The sequence below is a fragment of the Canis lupus genome, chromosome 37 (assembly GCF_048164855.1).
Source record: "Canis lupus baileyi chromosome 37, mCanLup2.hap1, whole genome shotgun sequence".
Lineage (NCBI taxonomy): Eukaryota > Metazoa > Chordata > Mammalia > Carnivora > Canidae > Canis > Canis lupus.
In genome coordinates this window covers 6,235,480-6,263,259 of record NC_132874.1, presented here as the reverse complement: position 1 = coordinate 6,263,259, position 27,780 = coordinate 6,235,480, and the positions used below count along the sequence as shown (strand labels likewise).

Genomic DNA, 27,780 nt, shown 5'->3' with positions numbered 1-27,780 from the left:
AAAAAAAAAAAAAAAGAACGAAATAAAAAAATCTTAGAAAAATCAGAAAAAGGATTCAAATTTTCTTAAACTTTTTGTACTTATCCTTCCAGATTGTACTAAGTCAAACTAATACACCAATGCCAAAAGGTTGACTCTACCAAGTAGAGATAATGTTTCATACAGACATGTGATTTGAGTTGCGGATCTGTTAGACCGTTCCGGGGAGTGGATTTTGATCATACAGGTTTCTAAGCAGTCCCCAAATTTAACAATTGTGGATCATATTACCTTTTGTTTTCTATTTATTACAAAAGTGACTATTTGTGACCTGACATAGTAAAACCTGCCTGTCTAAACCGGTACGGCTGTCCAGCCATCCTGTCCCATCTTCTTTGCCCGTGAAATCCTTTTCTGTTCTTCAATCCCGAGATCAAATTTACAGTGTATACCACTACCCTTTTCTAGGGACAAAGATAGTTTGTCCCATTAATTTATGAGTGTTTTAAAAGTAACGAATGGTCAGATGTGCAGCAGACTAACTTCGCAGAAGGGCTTTTTTGAAAGCTTCTGTCACTGAAGGTGTGGGGTGAGGGATGTGGTAGTGATGGGGATCCAACAGCTCTTTGGTAGGTAGATGTTATCCAATTTCAATAAGTAAGGTGTAGGGAAAGGTAAAGAGAAAGAGAGAAAGCACCAGAAGGAAATAATCCTACCCATGCTCAGATATTGTCCATATGACCTCAGACACAGACACTGAAGTGACGGAACCAGACTGCTTCTCTGTGTATTCCTGTGATCTAATTAAATGTGTTTTCACTTAAAAAGGATAACAATGTTAGATCTTAATGGGATTAACCTCACTGAAGTTTATTAGGCATTGCTTTGACAGTAAAGATTATGGATGGCTCAAGTTCTGTGCTGCTGAGGATAGCCAAGGTATCAAACAAAACGTGTATTATATGACTGACACTTGGAATGGGAGCAGAGTTTGAATATTTTTCCCTCTAATTTTTTGGGAAGATTCATTTTGATACTAAGGTGAAGTGTTTAGCTAAAACAAAAGGGAGGCATGGTTGTTGTTGTGTTTTAAGTAGAACCAAGGCTGTATTGTTCCTGAGGGTTTCTCTTGCTCCAAATTATCTAGATGAACTGTTTCTTTAGCTCAAGTTCATTGATAACTACCCACTTATTTTTTTAAAAAAGATTTTATTTATTTATTTGAGATAGTACAAGCACAAGCAGGGTGGAGGGGCAGAGAGAGAGGGAGAGCAGACTCCCCACTGAGCAGAGAGCCTGATGTGGGTCTTGTTCCCAGGACCCTGAGATCATGACCTGAACCGTAGGCAGATGCTTAACTGACTGAGCCATCGGAGCCAACACTTTCTTTTGTATGTGTTGTAGGTACTGAATAGCATTTTTTTTTTCTTGTGGTAAAACATAAAATTTACCATCCTAGCTGCGTGAAAGGTACAGATGAGTTGTCCTGAGTACATACTTGCACAACCGTCACCATTATCTATCTCTACAACTTTTCTTCCCAAACTGGAATTGTACCCACTAAACACTAACTCCCATTCTTCCTTCCTCTCAGGCCCTGGCAGTCACCATTCTACCTGTTTCTGTGAATTAAACGGTAGATAATGATTTGTAGAATCATACAGTATTTTCTTTTGTGTGTGTAACTGGTTTATTCCATTTAGTATAATGTCCTCAAGGTTCATCCATGTTGTAGCATGTGTCAGAATTTTTAATACCATATTCCATTGTATGTGCAGATCATTTTGTTTATACATTCACTTATCAATAGCATGAGTGGATTTCTTCCAACCTTTGGCTGTTATGACTCATGCTAGAAAGAACATAGATGGACAAATATCTGTTGGAGTATCAATATTTTTGAATTGTTTCCCCAGGAAAAGTGTCTTTGTCCAATTGTGTAAGATACCCACATGCTGGTTTTGATACTGATTAGGTGACTTCAATATTGTTTGTAACAAAGCCTTTTTTGTAGCCTCATGAGAATTAGTATGTTGTGTATGATTTGTGAAGGTCCCCAAAGGCGTATAGGGACAGATAAACACATGGCACTACAAACCTTTAGAACACACCTGACGAGACATAAAGATCCACTTTTCCCTGGTAAAGACCCATCGAGATACACTTTTTAAAACAAAGTCTGGCATCATAGAAAGACCTACGTTTTAGAATCTTCATTAAGATGACCTCTGGAAAAATTAAAGTGGCTTCCAAAATTAGCATTCTCTGGCTAACCAAAATTCTCAAAACAGAGGATAATCTGGGATTCGGAGCATATGTCTTTCCCTAGAGAGTAAAGTTTATCTCTTGGAAAGTAGTGCAATAGCTCCTTTTGGGAGCATATACCACCCAAAGATACATCCTCTCCTCACATTTTTGGTGTTTTCAATGTTTTTTCTACCTTCTAGAACAATCCTGACCCGATGATTATTTCAGACACCTTATGGTTACCTAAATAGGGAAGCTCCCTGTAGCTAATATTTGAGCAGGTACTGTATGTTAGTTAGGATATTATTACTAGTTAATGTTCATCCAATCCTTGGTGTGATGGGCATGTTCCAAGCCCTTTATATGTGTCGTGATTTATTTAATCTTTCCCAATATCTCAATGTGTTTGATACCAGTATAACCTGATTTCACAAATGAGACAGAGGTTCATTTGAGGACACAGTTAGGAATTGTCAGAGTCAAGATTTGAACTCAGGCATCTGACTTCAGACTGTGTATCTTTGACCACTATGCCCTACTGGCCTGGCACTTTGCCATTGATCTAACTTATAAGCTATGTGGGCAGCATTCTCTGGAGGACAGATTCTGAGGAGAAAAAGTCAGTTCTGTGTGTCTGTCTTGAAACCCATGCCATATTAAATGATCACCAAGTATTTTAGAAGCTCAGCAACAAAGGACCAAGCTCTCTTCTGAACACCGTGCCCTTTATTTCCCTTTTTAAAAGGTAAACCCATTTCCTGGAAAAAGAAATTCAGAAAGATCATGGTTAGGAATTTTTAAAAAATTAATCTATTTTTATGAAAGTTTACTACTTCTCTATGAATTTATATTTTGTAAAGAATTTACCAGAAGTATTGGGAATAAACCTCACTCAAAAGTTTGGTATTAGAGTTTGTAAGGAAGATCTACTTATGTCCAGTTAAAATTGCGTGATTCCTCTTAAGATACTGGTGTTCTAACAAGTACTTGTAGCCAATTTTATCCCAAAATATCCAAGAATCATTATTTATACCCGTTAGCAAGTGAATGGGTCCTCTTAATGAGGTCTTATTTTTTCTGAATGCTCTTGGTGAGGATTAGAGAGTCCTTTGTAGCTGAAGGAACATTCTATGAGCAAAAGTCATAGTTGCCAGGCATTTTGCTAGAGGCTGTGGAATTAAGGACCTTTAAGAAATAATGGTTAAGATAGGTTTAACTTAGTATGAGACACAGAGCTAAGACAGGAGATGTACTAATTCTGTTGAGGAATGTGGTTTGGAGAAAAATAAACTGGGTGGGAGCTTGGTTTTTCAAGTTGAAAAACCAAGGAGTTGTCTGGACAAGGTACGGAGTAGTGGTGGCGGGGATGGCGGGTGAGTGTTCTCAGGCAAAGGAAAAGCTGCATACAAGAATATTTAGGTAAGAATGACGAGTTGAATTAATGTGGAAAAAGATTTAGGTGACAGATTTTAAAACTACTTTTGAGTCTTGGCTTATCCTCTGTCAAGGTATATCAATCACTTTGGCCTTTGTTTTGAGGATTAAAAGTAATGTATGTAAACTCTTCAGTAAACCTGATGTAGAGATTTCTACATGGATGCTGTCATATGCTATTATCCTTTTCATTTGTCTCTTTGTTTTGAATGGTATTACATTTGCATGATGCAAAACTCCCCAAAATAAAAAAAAAAAATCTTCCACATTTGAGCATCTTCTGTCAGGTTCCTCATTTTCAGCTCCCACGGAAATCACTATTTGTAGTTTCGTATACAGCACTTTATGGTCCCTTTCTGCTGCTCTATGAGGAAATAGGAGTATCCATTCTATACTTCCTGTTCTTACACAAAAGGTAGCATATTATACACATTGTGTAATACCTTCCTGTTTTATACTTAACCATACATACTAGACCTCTTTCCATATCTGTTTATAAGCGAACTTCCTCATATGCTTTTTTTTTTTTAAAGTACTACTTTACTTGGATAGTTTGACTCCCAAGATATTACAGTAACAGTACAGAGTTCTCACATGCGCTTCACTCAGCCTCCCCCAATTAGTATCTTAGTATGTTGTCAAAATCAGGAAATTGACTTTGGGACAATACTCTTCACTCTGATACCTTATTTGCACTTTACCAGTTTTTATATGCATTCTCTTTAGGGGGAAGTGCCTATTTCTTTTTTTTTTTTAATATATTTTTTTCTTTATTTATTTATGAGAGTGTCACAGAGAGAGAGAGAGAGAGAGAGGCAGAGACACAGGCAGAGGGAGAATCAGGCTCCATGCACTGGGAGCCTGACGTGGGATTCGATCCCGGGTCTCCAGGATTGCGCCCTGGGCCAAAGGCAGGCGCCAAACCACTGCGCCACCCAGGGATCCCCAGGGAAGTGCCTATTTCTATGCAGTGTTATCACGCTTGTGTATTTGAGCGACCATCTTGCCAGTCAAGGTGCAGAACTGTTCCCTTACTGGGGCACCTGGCTGGCTAAGTTGGTGGAGCATGTGACTCCTAATCTTGAGGCTGTGAGTTCAAGCCCCGCATTGGGTGTGGAGATTACTTACATAGAAAATCTTTGCAACAATGAATGGGGCACCTGGGTGGCTCAGTCAATAGAGCACCTGACTCTAGATTTCAGCTCAGGTCATGATCTCAAGGTGGTGAGATCAAGCCCTATGTTGGGCTCTGTGTTGGGCATGGATCCTACTTAAGATTCTCTCTCTCCCTCTGCCCCCTCCTCCCATAAATAAAGGAAGAAAATCTTTAAAACGAAACAAAGAAAAACTTTTTCCTTGCCATCAAGCAACTACCTTCTCTGCTACTTTTTATTTTTTATTTTTTATTTTTTTCTGCTACTTTTTAATAGTGTGACCTATCCACTAGCAACTGCTGCTTAATCCACACATTATATGTATGCCTACTTTAAGAAAACCCAAACATATATTCCATGCTTCTCAACGGTAAGAATCATATTTTCATATATTTTTATTCCCTATTGGACCAAGCACTTAATGGGTACTTAATAAGAACTTGTGGAGGGATCCCTGGGTGGCTCAATGGTTTAGCACCTGCCTTCAGCCCAGGGTGTGATCCTGGAGACCCGGGATCAAGTCCCACATCAGGCTACCTGCATGGAGCCTGCTTCTCCCTCTGCCTGTGTCTGCCTCTCTCTCTCTCTCTCTCTCTCTCTCTCTCTCTCTCTATCTCATGAATAAATAAATAAAATCTTAAAAGAAAAAAAAAAAACCAACCTTGTGGAAATGCAGGAGTCAAAACCCGAAACAAAGCCAAGCCAAATAGAAGATTCAGAGTTGAAAAACAGATGAGTCAGGATCATTTGCTTCACGAAATAACTAAGTTCAGACTTCCTTAAGTGGGAACTCCTCAATGTGAATTAAGTGACAGTTTATCATTTCTTATAGGACTCCATTAAAAGTGCTAGTGATCAGAACACAGTCTTTTAAAAGCATCGCTTTTCAGTGTTTCTGTTTTCATAATTTCCTCCCCCTTTAAGGCCCTCTATTTTAGTGGCATGATAGTGTTTATTATCCCTAGTTGACAGAGTAAGAAACTGGCTAAAAGAGGGAAGAAAGCTGTCATTGAGTCTAATAAGACTAAATCAATTTGATTTAGGCTGTCCAACAACCTAAGGTTAACATTACTCTCCTCATTTTACAGAAGAGAATGAAAAGTGCTCAGAACTTTAGGAACTTGCCTCAGGCCAGTTGAGATCAGACAGGTTTCCAAACCTACAATTCTCACCAGGACTCCATAATGAATACTTTGCTTTCCTTGGGTTAAAAGTTAAAGAATTCAGATTCCCTGCCTCTTTTTTTTTTTTTTTTAATTAATAAATGATGGTGAAAGTAGTATTCCAGCACATTATTTATGGACGATCTATACTGTAATAGTTTATAAAAATGATCAAGGGCATTGGAGTTGGCCAGACTTTTGTCCAAATCCCAGCTCAGCCATCCTCTAGCTTAGCTGATGGTGGACGTGTTGATTTACCTATGGAAGCTTCAGGTAGTCCTCTATAAAACAGAAACCTTGGTGATTTCCCCATTGAGTTGAGGGAATTAAATGGAATAAAATATGCAAAACACTCAGCGCAGTGCCTGGTACTTACCAGCCATTTAACAAAAATAAAACTATTAAATGTGGGTCTTTATTTTATGGACCTTTCCACTTATAAATACCAAAAGTAATAAGTATTAAGACTATGCGATTGATGTACAATACAACATACTATTGATGGAATTCACCTAGCGACACAGCGATTTAATTTTTTAAACTTTCTTAGGATGTCCTTTTACCTTGACGTTTTTTTAAATCATTGAAGTTGCTGTATTGTCGAATGTACCTCGATAATTTTTTTATTTTTATTTTTAAATTTATGTTTATTATTTTGAAAGGCTTTATTTATTCATGAGAGACACAGAGAGAGGGGGGCAGAGACACAGGCAGAGAGATGGGCAGAGAAAGAGGGAGAAGCAGGCTCCACGCAGGGAGCCTGATGTGGGACTTGATCCCTGGACTCCAGGATCACACCCTGGACCGAAGGCAGGTGCTAAACTGCTGAGCCACCCAGGGATCCCCAGATAATTTTTTTTTTTAATCATTGAAGTTGCCGTAATGTCGAGTGTAAGGTAGCCCTTTTTCCCCCAAGGTGGTTTTTATTTTAAATTTGTGAATGAACAGATTTTCTAGAAGTTAATAATTTGTGTTGACAGTATAGGAACAACTTTTTTGTGGTTTAGGTCTTACTAAGGTTTTGGTAACGTAATCTTCTGTATGCCCATGGACCTATTCATTACCTGAGAAGTGGTCCAGCAGAAAGGCAGGTAGCTGCTGTGGGTGTGGATGTCTGGTGGTGGTTGGGGGGCGGTGGAGGTGCTCAAGGCAGGCAGCTTTTGCAACAATAAAAGATAATTGAGTGCAATCACCGGCTTTGCCATTTGCATTCGCATTGTTGGAATTGTTCAGGGCCTGTGCTTAACTCTGCTTAACAGGGTGTTTGTTTGTTTAGGGTGAGACCCTTTAGGTATCTGTGAGTAGCATTTGCATCACAGTGACAGACTGTGGAGAGCTCTTTCCTGTGTTACAGATTGCTAGGAAATTGGATAGACCTCCAGAGAAATTCTCTCCCACGCCTTCCCTGGGGGACCAGCCTGTGACACAGGTGAGAAAGGCAGTGGGGGTGGGGTGGAAAGCCAATGGCTAGACTGGCTAGAAGAGAGTGAGCTACAACTCCATAGGGTTGCCTCCAGTCTTCCAGACTTAGGGACACTCTGCGTGTAGCCATGGAGAGGACACTTGGCACATGCACTGAAGTTCCCTTGAGAGCCTCTGGCACTTCTCAAAAAAGAAAGCCGAAGGAGAGCTTGCCTCACAAGTTCTCATTAGGCATCTAGATGATAGAGTTGGATGCTGTCTTCATGAAGTTGAACCCAGATAGGATGGAACAGCGATTCTCAACTCTACATGCACACTAGGCTATTTTTTTTTCTTTTTTCCATCTTTCAAATGATTTTACTGTACAGCTGGGGGTTAAGAGCCACTGGGATAAAGAGTAAACACCCTGACAAAATGACAAAAGGGCAAAACAAAGTTCCACTCCCGGTTTGGTGGATGGATCCCCATCTTTCCCAGTGAGACCATTGATTTGTTGTGTTGGCTGGAGTTTGTCTCTCCACCTTCCAGTGGTGGGCTCACGGGGCAGATGTTCTGTTGGCTGCTGTCTCCACCCAACCCAGGTTTCCATGGTGTGTAGGATATAACTGCACGGCCTGTCTCTGGAGTAAGGAGGGTGACGTTTTGCTGCTTACCCTTGGAATTGTGATTTAAAGTCTCGACCCTCAGGCTTTAAACAGAAATGTACAGTGCGTTCTAAGGGGTATTGTGTTTAAATCTTAATAATTTATCTCTTTCATATAAGAGAAATAACTGCAGGGTAGACAGAAACGCTCTGAGAAAACCATGTGTTTCACATTTACTACAAATAAGTCATCCCTTCTCCTGAGCTCTCAAAAGTCGTAATTTGGAAATCATTCTTTTCCTGTGAAAACCGGAAAGCTGTTTTTTTCCTGTCCTTTTGATAGGAGCTGTAATAAAAGTTCCCATAGGCAAAAGCTTTTGATTTGATATGATACGGTGCCTGTCTCTCTAGGGAAGTCCTGGAAAATGCATCGCTGCATCTCTCCCTCTCTCTCTCTCTCTCTCTTTTTCTTAATTGATATGTCTTTTATTCCCTGGGTTTCATGCCCAAGCATGATGTCAGTCACATGTCTTTCGTACATCCCAAGCCATTTTGCAAATGGAAACTATAGAAGAAAGGAAAATTGGTTGAGTGTATAAACTGTATTTCAGGAACCTTCTAAAGGGTATGTTTCAGAGGCACTAAACTCCGAAGTATTAGCTGACATTTATCGTCATGCTTCAAAATTAAATGTCTTTCTGATCACATGTTTTGCATACTGTGACATATTTGTCCTCTTTTAAATGCATAGGAATTGGCAAGAATCTAATTTCACCGGAAGGTTTGCTGAAGCATTATCACCAGACAGCCAGAATGATTGATGAGTGCTTTTCAGGAAGGGAAATGCTTCCAGCTTGGTTTGTATTTTGTCTTACCTGGACGTTAGCGCCTTAATTTTCTATGTCAGTTAAGAATAATCCCTTTTCATGCTTGTCGTCATAATCACACTGTAAGAGACTTAAAAATTGTCATCTCCCAGCAATGTAGTTCAGTGTAAGCATTTTTAAGATTGCGCCCCTTTTTTCCATCACTTTGTGATTGAAGGAGAGAGATACTGAGATTTCATTGTGTTAATGGTACTAACTCAAGGCACAGTGTGGTCAAGTGGACAGGCTAAGGGGTATCCAAGGGAACCCCAACACTCCATCTGAAATGGCAGCAGTAGGAGGTGTGGTGTACTTTGACAGTTTTTAAAAAGTAACATTAAAATGGTGCCTGAGAGTCCGATGGCTTCAGTTAACGTGGAGTCTAGTGAGGCAGTGTAGGTGATTCTGTTTTTCTCTTCTCATGCTTTTATGTTTTGCTGCCCTCTGAAATGTACTCTACAGGCAATTAGCCATTCTTGAAAGAACCACATGTCTCTGGACAGGCCCAGAGATGGAGATAAACAGGCCCTTCCCAGATAACCATTTCCAAGTCTGTTCCTGCAGAAAGGCCAACAGAGTAGAGGCCCACTCTGCATCTGGAAAGTGCAAAGATGTAGCTGTACTACTTTTACAAACATCAAACTACATTAGTCAGTTCTTTAGTAACACTTGAGCCGTGGAGCATAGACCTTGTGGTTCCTTGAATAATCCTATTTAACTTCGTAGGTCTAGAACTTAGGCTTCATTTCTCCTTTCTCTCCTAAAGTACTTTGGTTTAATCTTCACAGAACTTTTTTCTTTTTTCTTTCTTTTTTTTTTTTTTTTCTGGGCAAAGGATATAAATTCTTTCATTTGGTCCTTCCCCATTCAATATCAATACCAGGTGCTTAAGTTTCCTGCGTTCAGGAGAATATGATACAGCTCAGTTGATTGTTTAGTTGTTGCAGTTTTGATTTATAGTTGCTGCAGACACTGTAAATGGTTTGTGGTCAGGTGGAGTAAATTACTATCTTAAATGAGCAGGATTATCGACTCTTTTATTTAAAGAATATTGACTTTACATGGAGGTTTCTGATTGGCTGCCTATGGCTCTTACAGCTATGTCAATTTTAGAAAAGGTGACTCGGAAGTATTTTTATTGATGAATCTAATCCAATGGATAAGCAGTGTTTGACACTCCAAATAGTAATCCTATGGCTCTTGGGGCATGAAGGCTACGTGACTCCAACTCTATAGTAAGATGTAGAAACACCTGGACTCACCCCTTTTGGATTCTTTTTTGGGAGGGGGAAGGGGTTGGGTTCATGTCTCCTGATTGGGGGCGGGGGGGCCTCACTGAGATCCAAGAGTTCTATACTCTGTTTTTGCAGAAAGACCGAAAACAAGTCAGATATGTTCATAAATATTCTTGTTGGGTTGCAAATAATTCTTTAACAAGTTATGACAAAGGTGAGTGAACACTGAACCACACCTGGGGCAGGGAGAGGAGAGGGCTCTCTAACCATGTGTAGGTAAGTTTCCCACAACTTGGTTCAGTTCTACCGTCAAAACTTAAAGAAAAAATGAACTGGTTTTATTCCTGGAATGGTCTATTTGACAAGCCTCCAATCAGCTACTAAATCCCACTGCCTTGGGGGCGCCTGGGTGACTCAGTTTGTTAAGTGGCTGCCTTCAGCTTTGGTCATGATCTCAGGATCCTGGGATGGAGCCCCAGTCTGGGCTTCCTGCTCAGTGTGGAGTCAGCTTCTCCCTCGGCCCACCCCTCCCACTCGTTTTCACTCTCTCTCATAAATAAAATCTTAAAAATAAATCCTACTGCCTTGGCTTTACTTAGGAAATTACAGTTCATGATAGCTGGGTGTTTCCAGGTCTTACTTGATTCTCTCCTGTCCCCCATTTATGCTTAGATAGTCCTAGAAGTGGAGGAGAGTCTGAAAAAAGAATCAGATTTCCAAATTACATTCCACTAATGTGGAATTAGGAGTTGGCTCATTAGATTTTACCTTATTTTCTCTTAATTTGAAGAAAAACAGAGTATGTACAGAGTTGTAAATAAATGGTACCACCCAAAGTATAGCGAAGGTATGTGACATCCGTTTGAGACTAGGTATATTTTAGAAATACAATTTTTGCACCAACAATTTTTTTTTCTAAATTTGGCTAAAACTGTAAAAATTTTTTTCTTTTGGTATATTTTGCCTTTTAAAGCAATTTCACTTTTTTAGTTTTGTAGAATTCAGATGGGCCTTCAAGGCAATTAATGTTGAATGAGGTTCTCTTGAGCTTACTCTTAGGGATGGGTAAGGGCTGGAATTTGTGCCCCTTGTAAAACGATGATGCTTTGGCACACAGTCTGATGAGCCACATGTTAGGACATTGGTCTTTAGTGAATGCTGTCGATAATCCAGATTTTTCTCCTTAACCAGTTACCTGTGAGCACCTCACCCATTCATGTTCTTTGGTTACAGTTCAGTCACCTGAGAAAGGTTTGAGAGTCGTCTTGAGAGAGAAGTTCATATACGCCTACCATCTTCTCCAGCATGGAACCATTTCACACCAAGAACATAAATTTGGAAGCTAAGAGACCATTCTGTAGTAATTATAATCACAGCATAAAAAGCATCAGTTTACCAAGAAGGACTAAAAGAACCCTCAAGAATTTTAAAAAAAAAAAAAAAAAAAAAAAGGCCAGCTGGGGACTGAGGAGCAATCTGGGGTTATGTTGATCTTCTGGGGCTGGCCGAGTCTCTGGGCACCAGAGTTCACACAGCTGGATCAGGGTTCTACCCTGTAGTTTCTCTTTCCACTTGGACAGAAATGGAGGTGTTGAGCCTATAATCTGGTCCTTGCCCAAAACCAAGTTAGTGTTATGCAGTATTTCTGTTTTGAACACATTTGTCCTCATTTTCCCTTTTCTCTTCTTGCCCACTAGAAGGGAAAAAAATCATCAGAGGTACTGCTGGGGCGGAGTCACTCTTTGATTACAATGCCCCAGGGTTTTCTAGGTTAACAAATTAGAGCTTCTCAGCTGGCCTGAGTAGGGGTGGGTCCTCCCTTCTCCGGTTCCCTTCCAGCCTTCCCACTGCAGAGGAGCAAGGGGAGCCCAGTTGCTGAGCTGGGAGGGCATGCTGGCTGGGGAGCACAGGATTGTTGACAGCAGCTGTGCCCTTTTAGTGGGGCGGCCTTCCAGCATATTGGAAGGTGTGGGATGACCTTCTTTATATGCTCCTTTTGTAACCTTGCCCGATGCCTCTGCTTGGATGTGCAGGGGTGCAGGGTGGGGAGGAGGTTGGAGTTTTTTGGGCTCAGTCAGCACAGCATCCAAGGAAGCACCGAGCAATCCTTTGGCCCACGTCCTCCTGTCCTCCCCCCTACCCCCCCTGCCGTGGATTAGAAAGGACCTTGGTCAGTTGTGTGGGAGGTCAGAAAGTGAGTGAGCCAGCCCAATTCTCCTGCTGCCTTGCCTTGGGGGGATGACTTTTCCTGCTGCCTCCTCTTGCTTCGCTGCTGGGGGTGTGGAAGAACTGGTGGGAGGTTTGCTGGAGCTGGAGTTTATTGAAAAAACAGCTGCCCTGCTCCATTTCCCTGCCTCCCACCCCGCCCCATCCTTCTCTCTGCGGCAGGATGTAACAGGATGTAACTCTGCTGTAAACTTTGGTGGGGGTGAGGCCTGTTAATGCTTTTTTAAAACGGGAATTTACTTTTTTGGCGTGGAGCTGTTAGGTTAAAGCTGGGAGGGGGGAGGAGGAGAGGGCTAAGTAAAATTTGATATAGTCATTCTAGAAATGATTCTTCTGCATCCCCCCCCCCCCCCAAGTCGGAGTGCAGCGGGTTGGAGTCCAGAAGGGCCGAGCTGAGGTAGGGAGGCCGCGCTGCACGCTGGCAAGCCTTGCTAGGACTCCAAAGCCTGTTTGCAGCTCTTCCTTTATTATCATAACCTCTTGAACAGAAAACGCCATTCGAAACGACAGTAAATGCTTCTCAGCGGACAAGTTTATGACCTCGTTTTTGACCAAGAGCACTTATGGGATTGAGCGGAGCGGGGAGGAGCGCGGCGGCCCGGACACCATTGGCCAGAAGTTCTGTGCAAATCAGGAGCTCGGGGCTAATTAGGACCCCGAGACGTGAAGAAGCAGCTGTTTTATGGTGTGAACTTTCGCACAGAGGATTTCAAGAGGCTAATTCTCCTTGGAAGTCTGTTTGCAAAGTGGTTCTTTGCTGGCTGTTGCTTCATTCTTCTTCGGAGGCCCCTATTTCACCGCGTGAGCGTTTCGTGCCAAACCTAGCAGTGACCTTCTGGCGCCCGCGGCCACAAGGCCTGACTCAGCGGCCAGGGGGGGGCGGGGGGGGCAGCACCCAGCGAGGGGGGCAGGACTTTTTAAGCTCTGCTGGCTTTAGGGTTGGCCCCACACTTCAGACCTGGAGGAGCAGAAGCGAAGAGGGGGGCTCAGAAATGTTTCTTCTGCCTCCCTCTGATGAATGCAAGCCTGGTCCCCCCCCTTCTCTCTTGCCCTCCTCTCCCTCCCCCCTTCCCCACCCTTCAATCTGAACTTGCTTTCTTGCTCTGTGAACTTGAGAGTAGATCTTTTCAGGGAGAATTCTGGGCAATGTATGTATGTAATGTCCTAGGCCTTTGGGTATGGTTAACACGTTTTCTCCCTCCCCACCCGTTCCTTTTCTTCCCCTCCTCCCTCCCCCCCTCCCTTTCTTAACCATTGTTTTTCTTTCTGTCCTCCCACTTGTGTTTACTTTTACAGTGGAATTACTAAACTAAACATACTTGGACATGTTTGAGAAAGTGAAGCTACTCTAAAAAAGTTAAGGGCATGATGCAGAGTCTGGGATGCATGAGAAGTTGTAGAATTCAGAGGGCCAAAGTTAGCATCTGTTATTAAGCCACTGGGATTAGTTGCGAAAGTGGTTAAGATTTGCAGAATTCACTACTTTTTCCTACTCTACACTTCTTTTTTAGGAATGCATGTCTTCTATACCTCAAAGGTGCACGCTTCTGACTTATTCAGGAACATCATCTCTCTGCAAAAAGCACTTTTACAAGGGAACAATGACAACATCCCTATCATAAACCTGTAGAGAGATAGGTATGTAAGTGAAAACACAGGAGAAAAATACTAAATATTAAGACCACTTAGACCTGTCTTCAGTGTACATGTAAGTTTAACTTGAACTTTAAGTCAAACTTAAGTATCTGCTTCAATTCTTGAAAACCCAAAAGGACTAGAAGATTGCATGTTATGATATTTGTGTAAAAAAAATCCTAAGGCTAGGAAGGAAGCATCCCAGAACAGTAAGTAGGGATTACAAACCTGTATGCTCATTTTCACACTTTCTCCTCAGTTTTTCACAATGAGCCAGTAAATCTTTTATGATCAGAGCTTGTAACTTTCGCTAACCTACTTGAACAAGTGTGTAGGACAATGGATTTTTCCGTATAGTCGGATACAGTTCAGATGAAATAAAATTTATAAATGCTCAGAGTTGTGTTAAGTCTATTCCTATGTGCAGGGCTTTCAATCTTCTGTGTAACTCGCACCACTTGGGGTGAGCCTGGGGTGGGTGATGTACATTCTGATCTCTAGCAAGAGAATAGAATGAGTCTTGCCTTGGTGCTAGGTTCCCATCTTTCTCCTGTGTGCTAATTTGTGTGTTCTTTTTTTTTCCTCCCCCCTCCTGGGACCTCCCCTTTCCTCCTCGCTGCTGCTGTGCATCCTCTTCCCACCACCCTGGAGATGATCCCTGAGTTACTTTATTGAAGATGACTCATAATCAGGGAGCAACAGGTCACCATTAAAGTTAATAGTGCTTCTTAAGGACTCCATTGCGGCAATAAAATTTGCAATGAGGCACGAGCAATTTCCATTTGCAACATTGTTTTAATTGCTCAGAGATGTCCGTAAAAACATAGTGTGGCAAATTAAGATCACTTATGAACTGCTGAGATTTTTCTTACCAAAAAAGGTACTCCATAGAAAGTACCCTCCTCTTCAACAGTGACATACAGCTGTTGGCTTGAGCCTTTGCCGTCTGAGATGATCAAGCTGTGCTTGACACGTGGCCCAGAGGAGAATGTTTCTTAAACAACTTGCTTTCCATATATTGTTAAGAGAACATTTGAACCAGAAGTAGCACCACCTAGGTCGGCAAATTGAATAAACTGTTCCATTACTGATGCATGTTAGCCTTAGATTCAACCTCTGTGCATGCCACCTAAGGGAAATGAAAACTATTTGAATTCTCCCCATACTCTCTTTCCTAAATCCTTAAAGTATACATACTAGAAATTAGAATTTTTAAGATTTTATTTATTTGACATACAGCACAAGCAGGTGTGGGAGGAGCAGGGAGCTGGACGTGGGACTCGATCCCAGGACCCTGAGATCATGACCTGAGCTGAAGGCAGACAGTTCACTGACTGAGCCACCCAGGCGCCCTGTGATCCCTTAAACTTCTCTGACCCAAACCATAGGCCCAAGGGTCTGGCTCTAGTGCAGGCTAAGGGATTCCTTGTGATGAATGCTGATGTCTGAAACCAGGCAGTGCTTTCTGCAAGCCCATGTCCCTCCTTCTGCACGAACAGCCTGGGAAATAAATGAGGGTGGGGGACAGGGGCACCCCACATGTTCTCACCGTGTTATAAGTGCTTGGCTTTAACTTTACCATTAGTCACCTATACAGAGATGGGCAGTAAACTAACTTCCTTGGTTCCAGATCTCCCTCTTTCTTTGTATGTCCTACCCACATGATTTTATTACTTGCATAAAGCAGAGCTTTCTGGATGAAAACAATTCACGGTACCATTAAACAACACGCTCCAGTTGGCTATTGGTGCTTGTTGGACAGCATGAAAACCCAACCCCCTACCTGGTCATCCTTTCTACACCCCTCTGTGGCCCTTGAGCCTCCCCATGCAACCCCTTAAGACTTCTCCAGATGAGACCTATGAACACCAGTGTTGATGGGGTTTGGAATAGGGTCTTTCTACTCAAGCAGGGCAGAGAACGAAGCTCAGTCTGTACTTAGTTTTGGAACCTGGGGGGGCAGCTCTGTAGCACTGTACCTTATGTTCGAGCTGTTCATTGAGCTAAACTTTGTTTTTAGGGAAAGTCACTGTTCTGAGCACACAGGAAAATTAACTTTGTGTCAGGACACCGGGGTGGCTCAGTGGTTGAACGTCTGCCTTTGACTCAGGTTGTGATCCTGGAGTCTTGGGATGGAGTCCCACATCAGGCTCCCCACAGGGAGCCCGCTTCTCCCTCTGCCTGTGTTTCTGCCTGCCTTTCTCTCTCTCTCTCTCTCTCTCTCTCTCTCTCACTCTCTTTCTGTCTCTGTGTCTCATGAATAAATCTTTCAAAAGAAGTTTGTGTCTACCAAGTTGATCTTTCTCTTCATCCATTCTCGCGTAATAGCTTGCCAGTGAGAAGAGAGTTAAATAACTCAGGTGGGGGAGGATTTTCTCAATCTTCCTAAAACTCCATCCACTTGTTTCCATACTAGATTTTTAAAACTTAGCTGAAAACTGTGCTTTTGAAGAAGGAATTCTAATGACCTAGATGATGTTAACAGTCTTGTTTGAATCAACTCTGTATGTGAGGGCTGGTTTCCCTTTGATTAAAAAAAATAAAGATCCTAAAGTGCCTTTCCTTAAATTTTTTTCTCCAGTACCTTAGAAGAGTGACTTGTGCATAGGTGATGCTCAGAGAATGGATCGTGTGAACTAATAAATGAACTGCTTCCCCTGAAGCACCCCTGGACCGGCAGATTAAAGTACATTGATGCTGTGCTGCTGGCAGTCCTGACTCTTGGCTCGCATGTATGGGCTCACATGTACCTGAGATGAAGCTTATTTCAAGATGACTCTGACAGTCTTCCTCTCTTTCCTGATACCAGTCATTAAGAGATTAGGTTTCTTGAAATATCAGCATCTGTTGGCCCCCTGGCTGAAAAAGCTCTCTAGCTTAAGGAGGAAGGGATTTCTGAATAGATTTTCAGCAGTGAAGAAATGCTGAGTTTTAAAAAAAATACACATTCATAGTGCAAGGCACTCTTTTGCCTCCTGCAAATGGGCCTGTGACTTTCAAGAACTTAACTGCAGTCAAGGGCATATAGAGCTGTCTGTAGACAGGCAGGGGGAGGGGGTGGTGGTGGGAGTGGGAGAGAAAGACATTTCCCTCCTGGATGGTAACCATCACATGGTATTTGACTATGCCAATTCTCACCATATAGAAACCTCTTATTTGGAAAGAAGTGCTCAAATTGCTTCGAGACTTAGTTTTTTCAATCTTTTTAGGACAAGTGGTTGCAGGATTCCTCATTAATAAAGTTCTCTGGCCTGTTCAACTGTGGTAGATTTCATGAAATACGTTTTTGGTACTGAAGTGCCTACTATTATCAGGGGAAGAAATGAAAACAGACTGAAGATTCACACTGGTGGTATCACCAGAAGCAAACTGTATGAAAATAGCTACTTTATTTTTTTAAAAAAATATTTATTTATTTGGGAGAGATTGCAAGAGGGAGCATGAGAAGAGAGAGGGAAAAGCAGGCTCCTCCCTGAGCAAGGAGCCCCACGTGGGACTGGATCCCAGGACCCTGAGATCATGACCTGAAGGCAACACTAAACCAACTGAGCCACCCAGGCACCCTGAAAACAACTTTAAAAGGGAAGCATGTGATCACTTACATCCTCCTGGATGAGCTCTTTAGGGCTGTTAGTGCCTGAAAATGGCAAATCCAGTTTTGTTTGGTAGATGGAAACACCACGAATGGGTTGCTTCTTTGCCTTTTTAATTAGAAAACATTGTGGTATAGAAACTTTTTTGTTGGACTGGACAAAAGGGCAAAGTTGTGTTGTCCTCTCCAAATCGATTTGCCTGATTAGTGAAGTCGGTACCATTTCTTGTACCTAAATAGTATAGCATTCAATCAAATGATTTGACTAATTCTGATAGCTAGAGATGGAATTTCTGTCTGGTTCTGTTGCAACCTTCTGGGACTTGCAACTCACTATAGAAACCCATTAAAGGTGGTGGTCAAGCATAATAAAAGCTGAAAGTGCAGTTTCTCAGTTTGAGCAGGAAAGTGGGCCAGCACTTGGCCCCTGATTAGAGGTTAGACATTCCTGGATCCATGAGCATGAGTCTTAGCATCTATTTTCATGTGATTGCCAATAATTAAAAGACAAATGTGTTTATAACTAATCTTTATCTGTTACCTTTTCCTTGACCGTCACCTGGGAAACTGTACTTCAAGGCATAACCTCTGATATTTTTTACCTTCCTCTACCTTTTCATTTTCGCTGCTTATCCTTACTTTTTTCCTGAGAGATGAAATGAAACTTTTGCGTATTTGTGTATTTTTAACAAATAGTGTGAACCTAAAATTTGTTGCTGAAATATTTTAAGGGTTGTGTATATTTCAGCAGTTGCTTCCTTCACTGCATTGAAGAATCAAGATCATACATTTTCTTCATGTTCTCGGTGATAGATCTCATGTCCACAAATTGACAATGAAGTATATGCCACCAATCAGAGTAATTTAACCTAAAAAGTTGCCGGTGATGGAGCATGGACTATGAGCAAAGTTTAAGGCTAAAATGGAGAGGTAGACACTCGGTATTTCTCACATTATCTTCTCTTCAAATTGTTGGTAGGGTCAAGGAATAATTTTCATGAGCGTCTCGACTTGTCTGGCCAATTAAGCAGGCATGTCTCTGCAGGGTAAACCCTATTAAGTGAAAGGGTTGGGTCCTACTGGGTATAATTGCAATTAAGAACAGCCCACCGTCCCTTTTGCAATTTTACCAAAATAAGGATCCTGAACAGAACAAAATCATGGTTAAGCAAAGCAAAACCTGAAACTCTTACAAGAGGCCAAATGATGTTACATCAGTATCAATATGCAGATTTCCCAGGGCTTCCACCCTGTAGGATCTGAGACTCATTTGAAGTGAGTTTGGCAAAAAAAAAAAAAAAAAAAAGGCTACTCAGACCTATAAAGGATATTTTGAGCTGGAATATAAAAAGCAGATGTAATAATTAATATAAAAGCAGCTGAAAGTGCCTGAGGTCAGTCGTTGCTACATCTATATTACATGTAAACAAAGTGTTAGCCAAAATTACTTTCAGAGGGCCCTAATTATATCTGTTTTAATTTGATTTAGGCTGATTCAATGATACTTTTTATATGAATTTGCTTCATGGTTATTCTGATTGCAATTTCCTTTCCCTGACAAAAGTGTATTTGAGATGGGATAATTGTGAACAATTTTTTTTTAACCCATGTAGTTTGGTGACCCTGGATATATCACAGGCATTGGTATCTTAGTGTACAGGAATCTTTGGTTGAAAGAATATAAAGCCAACAAAGAGCTAGTACTTGAAGCTTAATTCCAAATTATTTACAGTTAGTGTAAAATTTCATATAATGAGTTGCAGCAGTCTTATAGGTCCTTTAGAGTTTTGATAAATGGATATACTTGTGTGACTTAGACTCCCATCAAGATAATATTACCATTGCCCCAGCGAGGTATTTCTTGCTCTGGTCTCTCCTTGACTCTCACTGTCAACTGGCAACCACTGCTTGGCTCTTTTATTTATTTATTTTTGGATCTTAGTTTTTTCCATCGTAGAGGAGATTGGCCTTTCCTCCAGCATCATGCAAATGAAGTCTCACAGTATGTTCTGTTTTGTTAAGGGCTTCTTTCATGCACAAGCTTCATTTTAACCAAAGGTTTTCACAGTATATATAATGGAAGCTAGTTATGATAAGCAGTTGTGTAGGAAGAGAGGAAACCAAGAATGCTTCTGTTTCAAAGAAGGCAAAATTATTGCGATATAATTTTGGGATGGCTAAGCTAGCAAATACTTGTTACCGATCTATTCTTAAGTTGAAACTTTAATTGAGGTAATTTTAGGTTTGCGTGCAGTTGTAAGAAATAACATAGCCTTGGCTCTTTTCTGCAATGGTACCATTTTATGAAAATAAAGTACACTATAACCAGGATATTGATATTGGTGCAGTCTACCAGTTTTAGATTCCCAGTTTCACTTTAACTGGTGTATTTGCGCACATTTAGGCTATTTTTTTTTTAATGATAATCACAGAGAGAGAGAGAGAGAGAGAGAGGCAGAGACCCAGGCAGAGGGAGAAGCAGGCTCCATGCACCAGAAGCCCGACATGGGATTCGATCCTGGGTTTCCAGGATTGCGCCCTGGGCCAAAGGCAGGCACCAAACCTCTGCGCCACCCAGGGATCCCCATTTAGGTTATACATTGTTACCATGTGGGGGGTTTGTATATCCATGATCACCTTAAAGGTGCCAACCAGCTCCAACAGCACAAGGATTCTTTCCTTCAGAGCTATACCTACTAACCTCCTATGACACCCCTCCTGTTTCTAGCCCTTGGAAACCACTAACTTTGTTTCTTTCCTTTTCTTTTTTTCCTTTCTTTTCTTTCTTTCCTCTACCCCTACCCCCATGTGGGGCTCAAACTCAAACCCCAAGATCAAGAGTGGCATGATCTACTGGACTGAGCTAGGTGCCCATTCAGGTTCTCCATTTCTTTAAAAAAATGTGTGTGTGTGTGTGTGTGTGTATACACAATATGGAATTGTACAGTTTGTAACCTTTTAGAGTGGCTTTTTAAAGCCCTCATAATTCCTGGGAGATAAATCAGACTCACATGTATTCTTGGTTTCTTTTTGTGGACTGATACTTCATGATACTGTATATACCGTAGTTTAATTATTCACCTGTCAAAGGACATCTGGCCTGTGTGCAGTTTGGGCCTGCTATGAATGAAGCTCTCTGCACATTTGTGTACAGGTTTTATGTGAATGTACCTGTTCATCTCTTTGGGGTAAATGTCCAAGAGTGAAATTCTGAGTTGTATGGCAACTGCATGTTTGGTTTTTAAAATAAACTGCCAACCCATTTCCCAGGGTAGTTGTGCCATTTTTGGATTCCTGCCAGCAATGTATGAGTGACCTAGTTTCTCTGCATCCTCGCCAGAATTCGATGTTGTCACAGTCTTTCATTTTCAACGTTGTGATAGGTGTAAAGTGATTCCATTGTAGATTTAACTTGAATTTCTGACCACTAATGACGTGAACATCTTGTGTGTATTTGCCATCCATATACTCTCTTCGCTGAAATGTCTGTCCATACCTTTTACCCATTTTTAATGGATTAAAAAAAAATCTGTGCTTAAGAAACAAAACACAACCCAACTAGCTTTCAAGTTTTAAAAATATCCCAAGGAAAGTCTCTTGGCTTGAGAGATGCTGTTAGTAGCTAGGTAAGTAGATGAATAATTTGAATCACCAAATGAATGTAAAAGGATGTTTTGTGTCAGAAGGATGCACAGAAAGAATTTTCATGTGTGGTTCCCATATTCTTCTGTCAGTAGCTTGGTCTTCCCCATCACTCTTTTTCCTAGGTTCTGTGCTCTTCCTTCTTTGGCCCCAGACCTATTCTTTTTTTCTCCTGACACCACCGGGTGACAGATCAGCCCCCTTGACTAGTTTAATTCTGAAACATATCAGTGGATTCCCTAAATGGGTCTTGTGGCCCAAATTCTATTTTTCAGCAGAACTTGGACATTTGACATCCTCTATCTTGGCACTGTTCTGTATGTAGTGTTTGCTTCTATCATTTCTAAGACAGTGTGACAGTTATCTTAATGGAAGGATAAGCAATCTAGAGATAGAGTAGAAAACCCTTCGAGTATACTTGGTAATGAATTTACTATAGAGTGACATATAGGGGTCATCAGAACATTTCCTTAGATGATGCTTTTCTGACCAAGTAATAAAAGAGCCCAAGGCTTACAGGCAAAAGGCCATGGATTTGTGACCTTGTTGTGACCTTACTAATTGAGTGACATTGGGCAAATTACTCAACCTCTCTGAGCCTTCACTTAATTGTGAAAATGGGTAATCATTCCCATGCTACTTCCACAGTGAATTATAAGGATCAAATAGGATAATGTAATGCATTTGTAAGTGATAAAGCACTACACAAATGTAAGCTGCTGTTGTTCTTATAATAATTATATTCCTCCGCCCCATGACTTAAAGCACAGAATCAAAACCTGGAAGAGAAACAGTCATTTTCACAGATTGAGGTCCAATAGTCACTAAGTTTTTTTTAAGGTGGGGGGAAAACGGTTAACATTTTCTTAGATTTGATTTAAATTTTGTTTGGTAGGCAAAACCACAAAAACAAAGACCAAAACCCCCAAAAACCTGCTAAAAGAATTAATCAACCAGCAATAATTATATTTCACATAGGCTGTGATATGGCCACTGAGCAAAGCCAGTAAGAGTGAAAATGTAGTTGATTTAAGAGCATTCCAGTCTTACCATTTAAGTTCTACTTTTAAAGTTGGATTATGAATTAACTTGTGAGTCAAAGCCTTACCTGGGATCCTATTCCCTCCCACTCTTATCTTGAATCATCAGCTAGATTAGCCTTGTGGTAAAGAAGGCAGACAGGCCCAGGTTTGTATAAGGAGTGTTATTAATTGTGTGACCTTGGATGAAAGATTAGTTTTCTCTTTATCCATAATATAGATTCAAATGAAACTGTTAATTTGCTACCTACACCATCAATTATCTGGACATTGCCTTTGAACAGTAACTGAATAATTTTAGATACAGTAGACGCCGAGTGGTTGGCATTCCTGTCTATAAACTGAGGAGTTCAGAGGGAGGGTTGATTAGGGTCTGCTCAGCAGCAAAATCCTATTATTCTAAAATATGAAGCTGATTGTTACCAACTAAGGATTTGATGAAAACAAAAGCCAGTTTGCATGCATGCACTTGTTTGCCTCAGATCTTAGTTTAAGTAATTTACTTTTGTGAGTTAGGGTCATTAAAAGGTCTCAAGGTTGTTGTGAGGATCAGATGTGATTAATGTATGTGAAACTGCTTTGAGAATTGTAATATGCTGTGCAAACATGGTCAGTTGTAGAGGTGATGGTGGATGAAGTGAACGTATGGAGTAGTGCTAGGAGAGTGTTCATCCAGGTTGAAGACTTGTCTAATATTTCTAGTTATTGGGAAGTGTTGGAAACTTTAATTTGAATCACTCTACATTGTAACATCTGAGTTGTAAATGGTAACATTTATAAAATTGTCTTTTAAATCCTAGAGGACTAGTGCAATGAATTCAGAGAGCAAATGGGGAGGAGCTTTTTTTAAAATTTATTTTATTTTTTAAAGATTTTATTTATTTATTCATGAGAGGTATATATATACAGAGAGACACAGACAGACAGATAGAGACGCAGAGACATAGGCAGAGGGAGAAGCAGGCTTCGTGCAAGGAGCCCGATGTGGGACTTGATCTGGGGATTCTGGGATCACACCCTGAGCCAAAGGCAGATGCTCAACCACTGAGCCACCCAGGAATCCCCGGGGAGGATCTTAATGAAAACCCAGGCCATGATTAGATGAGGTGACAGGAAGGGGATCAAATGGATTATGGAAAAATGAGGAAGGAAATGAATTGAGTCCTTATGCTTTTAGTTACAGTATATTTTTACAATTGATTCTGTGGGTGGTATACTGTTTAATTCATTACAGCTTTTAAGGACCAATTTCAGATTAAAAGCATGAATGATTAGAGCTTTAACCAGACTCTAATCCCAGCTACTAGAAAGCTATGACTTTAAAAAAAAAAAAAAAAAAAAAAAAGTCTTTTAATCTGAAATAGATTATGGTTTTCCTGTAGTGTTGGACTCTTCAAATATTCCCTTTCAAATACAGGATTTATTTCACTCTGCAAACTTCTAAGGCAGTTGCTTCCTGCCTTTTAATACAGGATGTTGGTATCTTAAAAAAAAAAAAAAAAGTGCCTGTTTTAAATGAGAATTACATTAGGAATTTGAAGCTTGTTTCTCCTTTATGAAGAATGAAAGATTATATCTGATCACAATTACAATAAAATTAGTAATAAGGTTTTGCAAAATTTGTTTCTGTTACTTGGATCTGATGGTATAAACTATTCGTATATTCCATTCTTTCCCTGAAAAAGAACTCTAAAGGACAATGGGTTTCCTTGGATTTGTTGTGTGTGTGTGTGTGTGTGTGTGTGTGTGTGTGTGTGAGAGAGAGAGAGAGAGAGAGAGAGAGAGAGAGACTGAGACTGATGTGGCCCTCTACGTGTAAGCCAGGCTTGTGATGGTCTTGGTTGGCTCCGATGAGCAGGGCTGGATGAAGGATCTGCCTCTCTGTCCTATTGGCTGCTTCACACATTTCTTCCCTTCTTAAAAATTCTTCAATGTTCCTTCGTTCATGTTCTTGTAAGCAGCCTTTAGCATTTCATGCAGGCTAGTGATTCCTGGTGACTCTGGGGAGTGGGAGTTAATATTATTCTCAGTGTTGGATTTAGTCCATGATTGATTTAAAGGCTTCAGAGAAGCTTTCTCTGCCCACCTTTACATTTAAAATAGCAGTATTATGGCCACCACCCCCTGCCCCCCAAGACTTTGTCACTTTGTATTGCCCTCCGTTTTGTTTTCCCTCCTAGCATTTAACACTGTCTGCAGTTACAGTAAATATTTCATGGCTTGTTGGTAGATGGTCTCTGCTAGAATGGAAGTACTGTATGGCCAGGACTTTGACTCTATCTTTTGAGACTAGGACTGAGCAGGGCATATATACAAGTATTTATGGAATCAGCTAATGGGATCCTGTGAACCCAACCAATGGATGGGCTGGATTCTCTTAATGTTTATGTTCTTTCAGGTTCTAAGCTTGGGATCTGGAATCGTGCTTATAGTTTTCTGGATTCTAGCACTTTTTTGCACTGGAGAATTTCCTAAAGAACATTATTCTGGGAGGACAGATGGCAAATGAGTGTCGGTGTCAGGTTTATCAGGTAATGATGGGAACAACTTTAGCCTACCATTGGAAATGTTTATTTTGCTCAAGTGTGCATTTGGTCTGATCTTAGAGATGGACTTACAAAGTTGCATAAATGTTAATGCATGTTCATAATGTGGACTATGAGCTGAAGGCACTTAAAATATAAATATTTAAGCCATATATTAGAGAATAACCAGAGCCTTGCAGCTATTTTGGATTTGGGGGAATTGCTTTATTGATAAGAGCTGGAAATTCAGAGTCCTAGGTTCGATTTTCATTCCTGCTTTTGACAGCAGTTTATGCTATCTGTTTAATAAATGTTTAATTGAATATTAATCTCTTTATAAACACCTTTTTTATCCATTAGACTTTTTGTGCTCTGGCTTTATTGATGTTTTGTTAAGTCTGTTCTTTAGGGTTTTCTGTTTTTTTTTTTAAACCCACTAGTGCCCCCCACTTCAGTGTGTGTATTTGTAGAGTGATTGTCTTCTCGTCATTACCTCACTGGTACATTTTTCTACCTCAAATTTGTATGAGCTTTGCCTGAAAAAACTTGTCCAGTCTTTAAAATCTAAATCTACCTGACCACACAGCATGCAGTCAGTGCGATTTACAAAGAACAAAGACTGCTAGGGCCAGTTTTACTGGCAATGGGCATGTTGCTTCAAATGAAAGTACCTGAAAACAAGATCCACCCGGACAGCAAGGAAAGCAAGGAGAGTGGACCTCGATAAATCTTGAAAAAGGGTGGCTAGGCACAAACCAGGTTCCCTATTGAAAAAGAAAATCCATTTACTACCATTAGTGTTATCTGGGTTTTTAGGCCAGACTTCTTTCTGTCTGTGGTGTATTTGGTGAATTTTTAACTGAACAGACTTTACAACAGAAGCAAGGGAACAGACCATAAACAGCTTAGAAAAAGAAAAAAAAAAAAACCACATCAGAATTCCAAATGCCAGATTCCACTCTGTCCCTCACTCAGCCCTTTGCGCTCACCCCTCTTCCTGGGGTTTCTGGAGGGGTGGTCCTGGGACCACCAGCATCCAGCTACTTGAGGCCTTGATGAAAGTGCTAATTCCTGGCTTCTTGTGTAGACCTGCTTGGTCAGAAACACCGGGGGAGGATTTTGAAGTTGTAACAAGCCCCTCTCCAGTGATTTCTCAGGCACATTCAAGTTTGGCAACCACTGGTTCCCGGTTTAGTAGTATTCCTTGTCTTAAGGTAGCAGGAGGTTTTTTTGGATCATTTTTGGACAATGTTATGCTATTAACGGAGGGGGAAAGAACTGCCAAGAAAGAAGCCCGATTTTTCTCTTCTGTCTCTAATTTCTTTAAAGGTTGTGGGAGGAACGAGAAAACCCCCACACTTGTTCCTGTAGTGGGCGTGCTGTTTGAGGGGATATCTTAGACCTTCTAAATTTTAACACACTGATGTATATTTGCAAGGAAAACCTCTGCAGATACAAATGAGAAATCCTCTGAGCTCAAAAAGCTCATACATACCCATTGGTGTACATACCACTTTGATGAAGATCTCATCAGGCTGATCAGGCCAGGTGCATTTGGTATTCAGGGTGAATTTGGATCGAAATATTAGTTCTGGGTGGCAAGGAGGGCTTTTTATTTTTATCTTTTTAAAATATTTTATCATTTATTTGAGAGAGTAAGAGAGAATCTGAAGCAGACTCTCTACTGGGCACAGAGCCTGACTCAGGGCTCAATCCCACAACCCCTACATCAGGACCTGAGCCAGAACCAAGAGTTGGATGCTTAACCGACTGAGCCATCAGGCTCCTGAAGGGGGGCTTTTTAAATATGACTGGTATAGAATGTTCTCTAATAATCTAGGACAGGGTGGGTCTCAGGTAGAAGGTTCAGAGTGAAAATACTGCTAGAGATTTGGAAAGGGAATATGTGGTCGCACCCTTTGTCATACTTGTCCATTGAAGCATCTGTGTAAGGGTCCCGGTTTTGTAACAGGTGAACTCCAGCCCATCTAATATAAGAATTCGTTCTGAGACTTGAAGCAGAACACCTTTTTCAATGTATCTGTAAGGAATTCTAGAAGTATCAACTGATCTCGGAAAATCTGAGTTTCGTTGTCATACATTGGCACCTTTGATGAAAAGGAAAAAGGTTAATGTCAAAAAGAAGTTTTCAAAAAAAAAAAAAAAAAAGAAGTTTTCGTGCCAAGCTTCCATTACATCATTCACGAAGAGTTTGTGTGGGAACTCTGCAAGTGGGTTCCCTGCTCCAAATGCTGGAGAGAGTGATGAAGAGAGTGCATTCTGCGTCCTTGCCCTGCGCTACCGCCAGTTTGTGGCAGAGTTAGAAGTGGAAGTGCAGGATGGAGAGCTAGTTTTTATAGACCACTAGGCCATGACAACCCATTGAAATGTTTAGCAGACTGCTCCATTGAATCAGATGGTGGTGTTTTTAAATGGTTCGAGGAGACCTAGGGATGGGCCGAAAGATGCTTTTCTCCCCAAGGTGACAACACCTAGGAAATTAAAACCATAGATCAAAATGAAGTACGTGGCTTAGCAGCTTGGAGGATTGTGTAGTGGACACAGAGTAGTAGGCTTGTATTTCGGGTTTATGGCAGCTGGTGGCCACGTTCATGTCTCCTCTCAACTTCTTGAGGACCTGTGGTTTCAGGGGAGTCACGCCTTTAGGACAGATGTATAGATTTTTCTTGAAATATACTTGACTGAAATTCCTACAGATGCATTTGGAATACACCCTTGCTGAGTTTCAGTTCAAAATTCAGATCGTTTCCCTATTGTACAGGTTTGTGGGAAGGAGTAAATTGAACCACATCTATAATGCCACCATCCAGTTTCTGGTATACAGTAAGTACTTGGCAAAGTGAACTTCCCTTCCTGCCCCCCTACCATGGAAAAATAAATGTATTAATGGAGGGAAAGAAATTATTCCAGGGATGGTAAAGCACTGTTGCTGCCAGTGGCCTTAATAATTCTTTCTTTGGGGTGTCTAGGTGGCTCAGTTGGTTAAGCATCTGCCTTCAGCTCGGGTCATGATCCT

At 41.0% G+C, this 27,780-nt stretch overlaps 1 protein-coding gene across 19 annotated transcripts in view; it reads left to right on the top strand.

Moving 5' to 3' along the window:
• The window catches only part of LOC140626332 (uncharacterized), a 591,342-nt gene that overhangs the window by 106,769 nt on the left and 456,793 nt on the right, over positions 1 to 27,780 (top strand). The gene's annotated exons all lie outside the window — the stretch shown is intronic.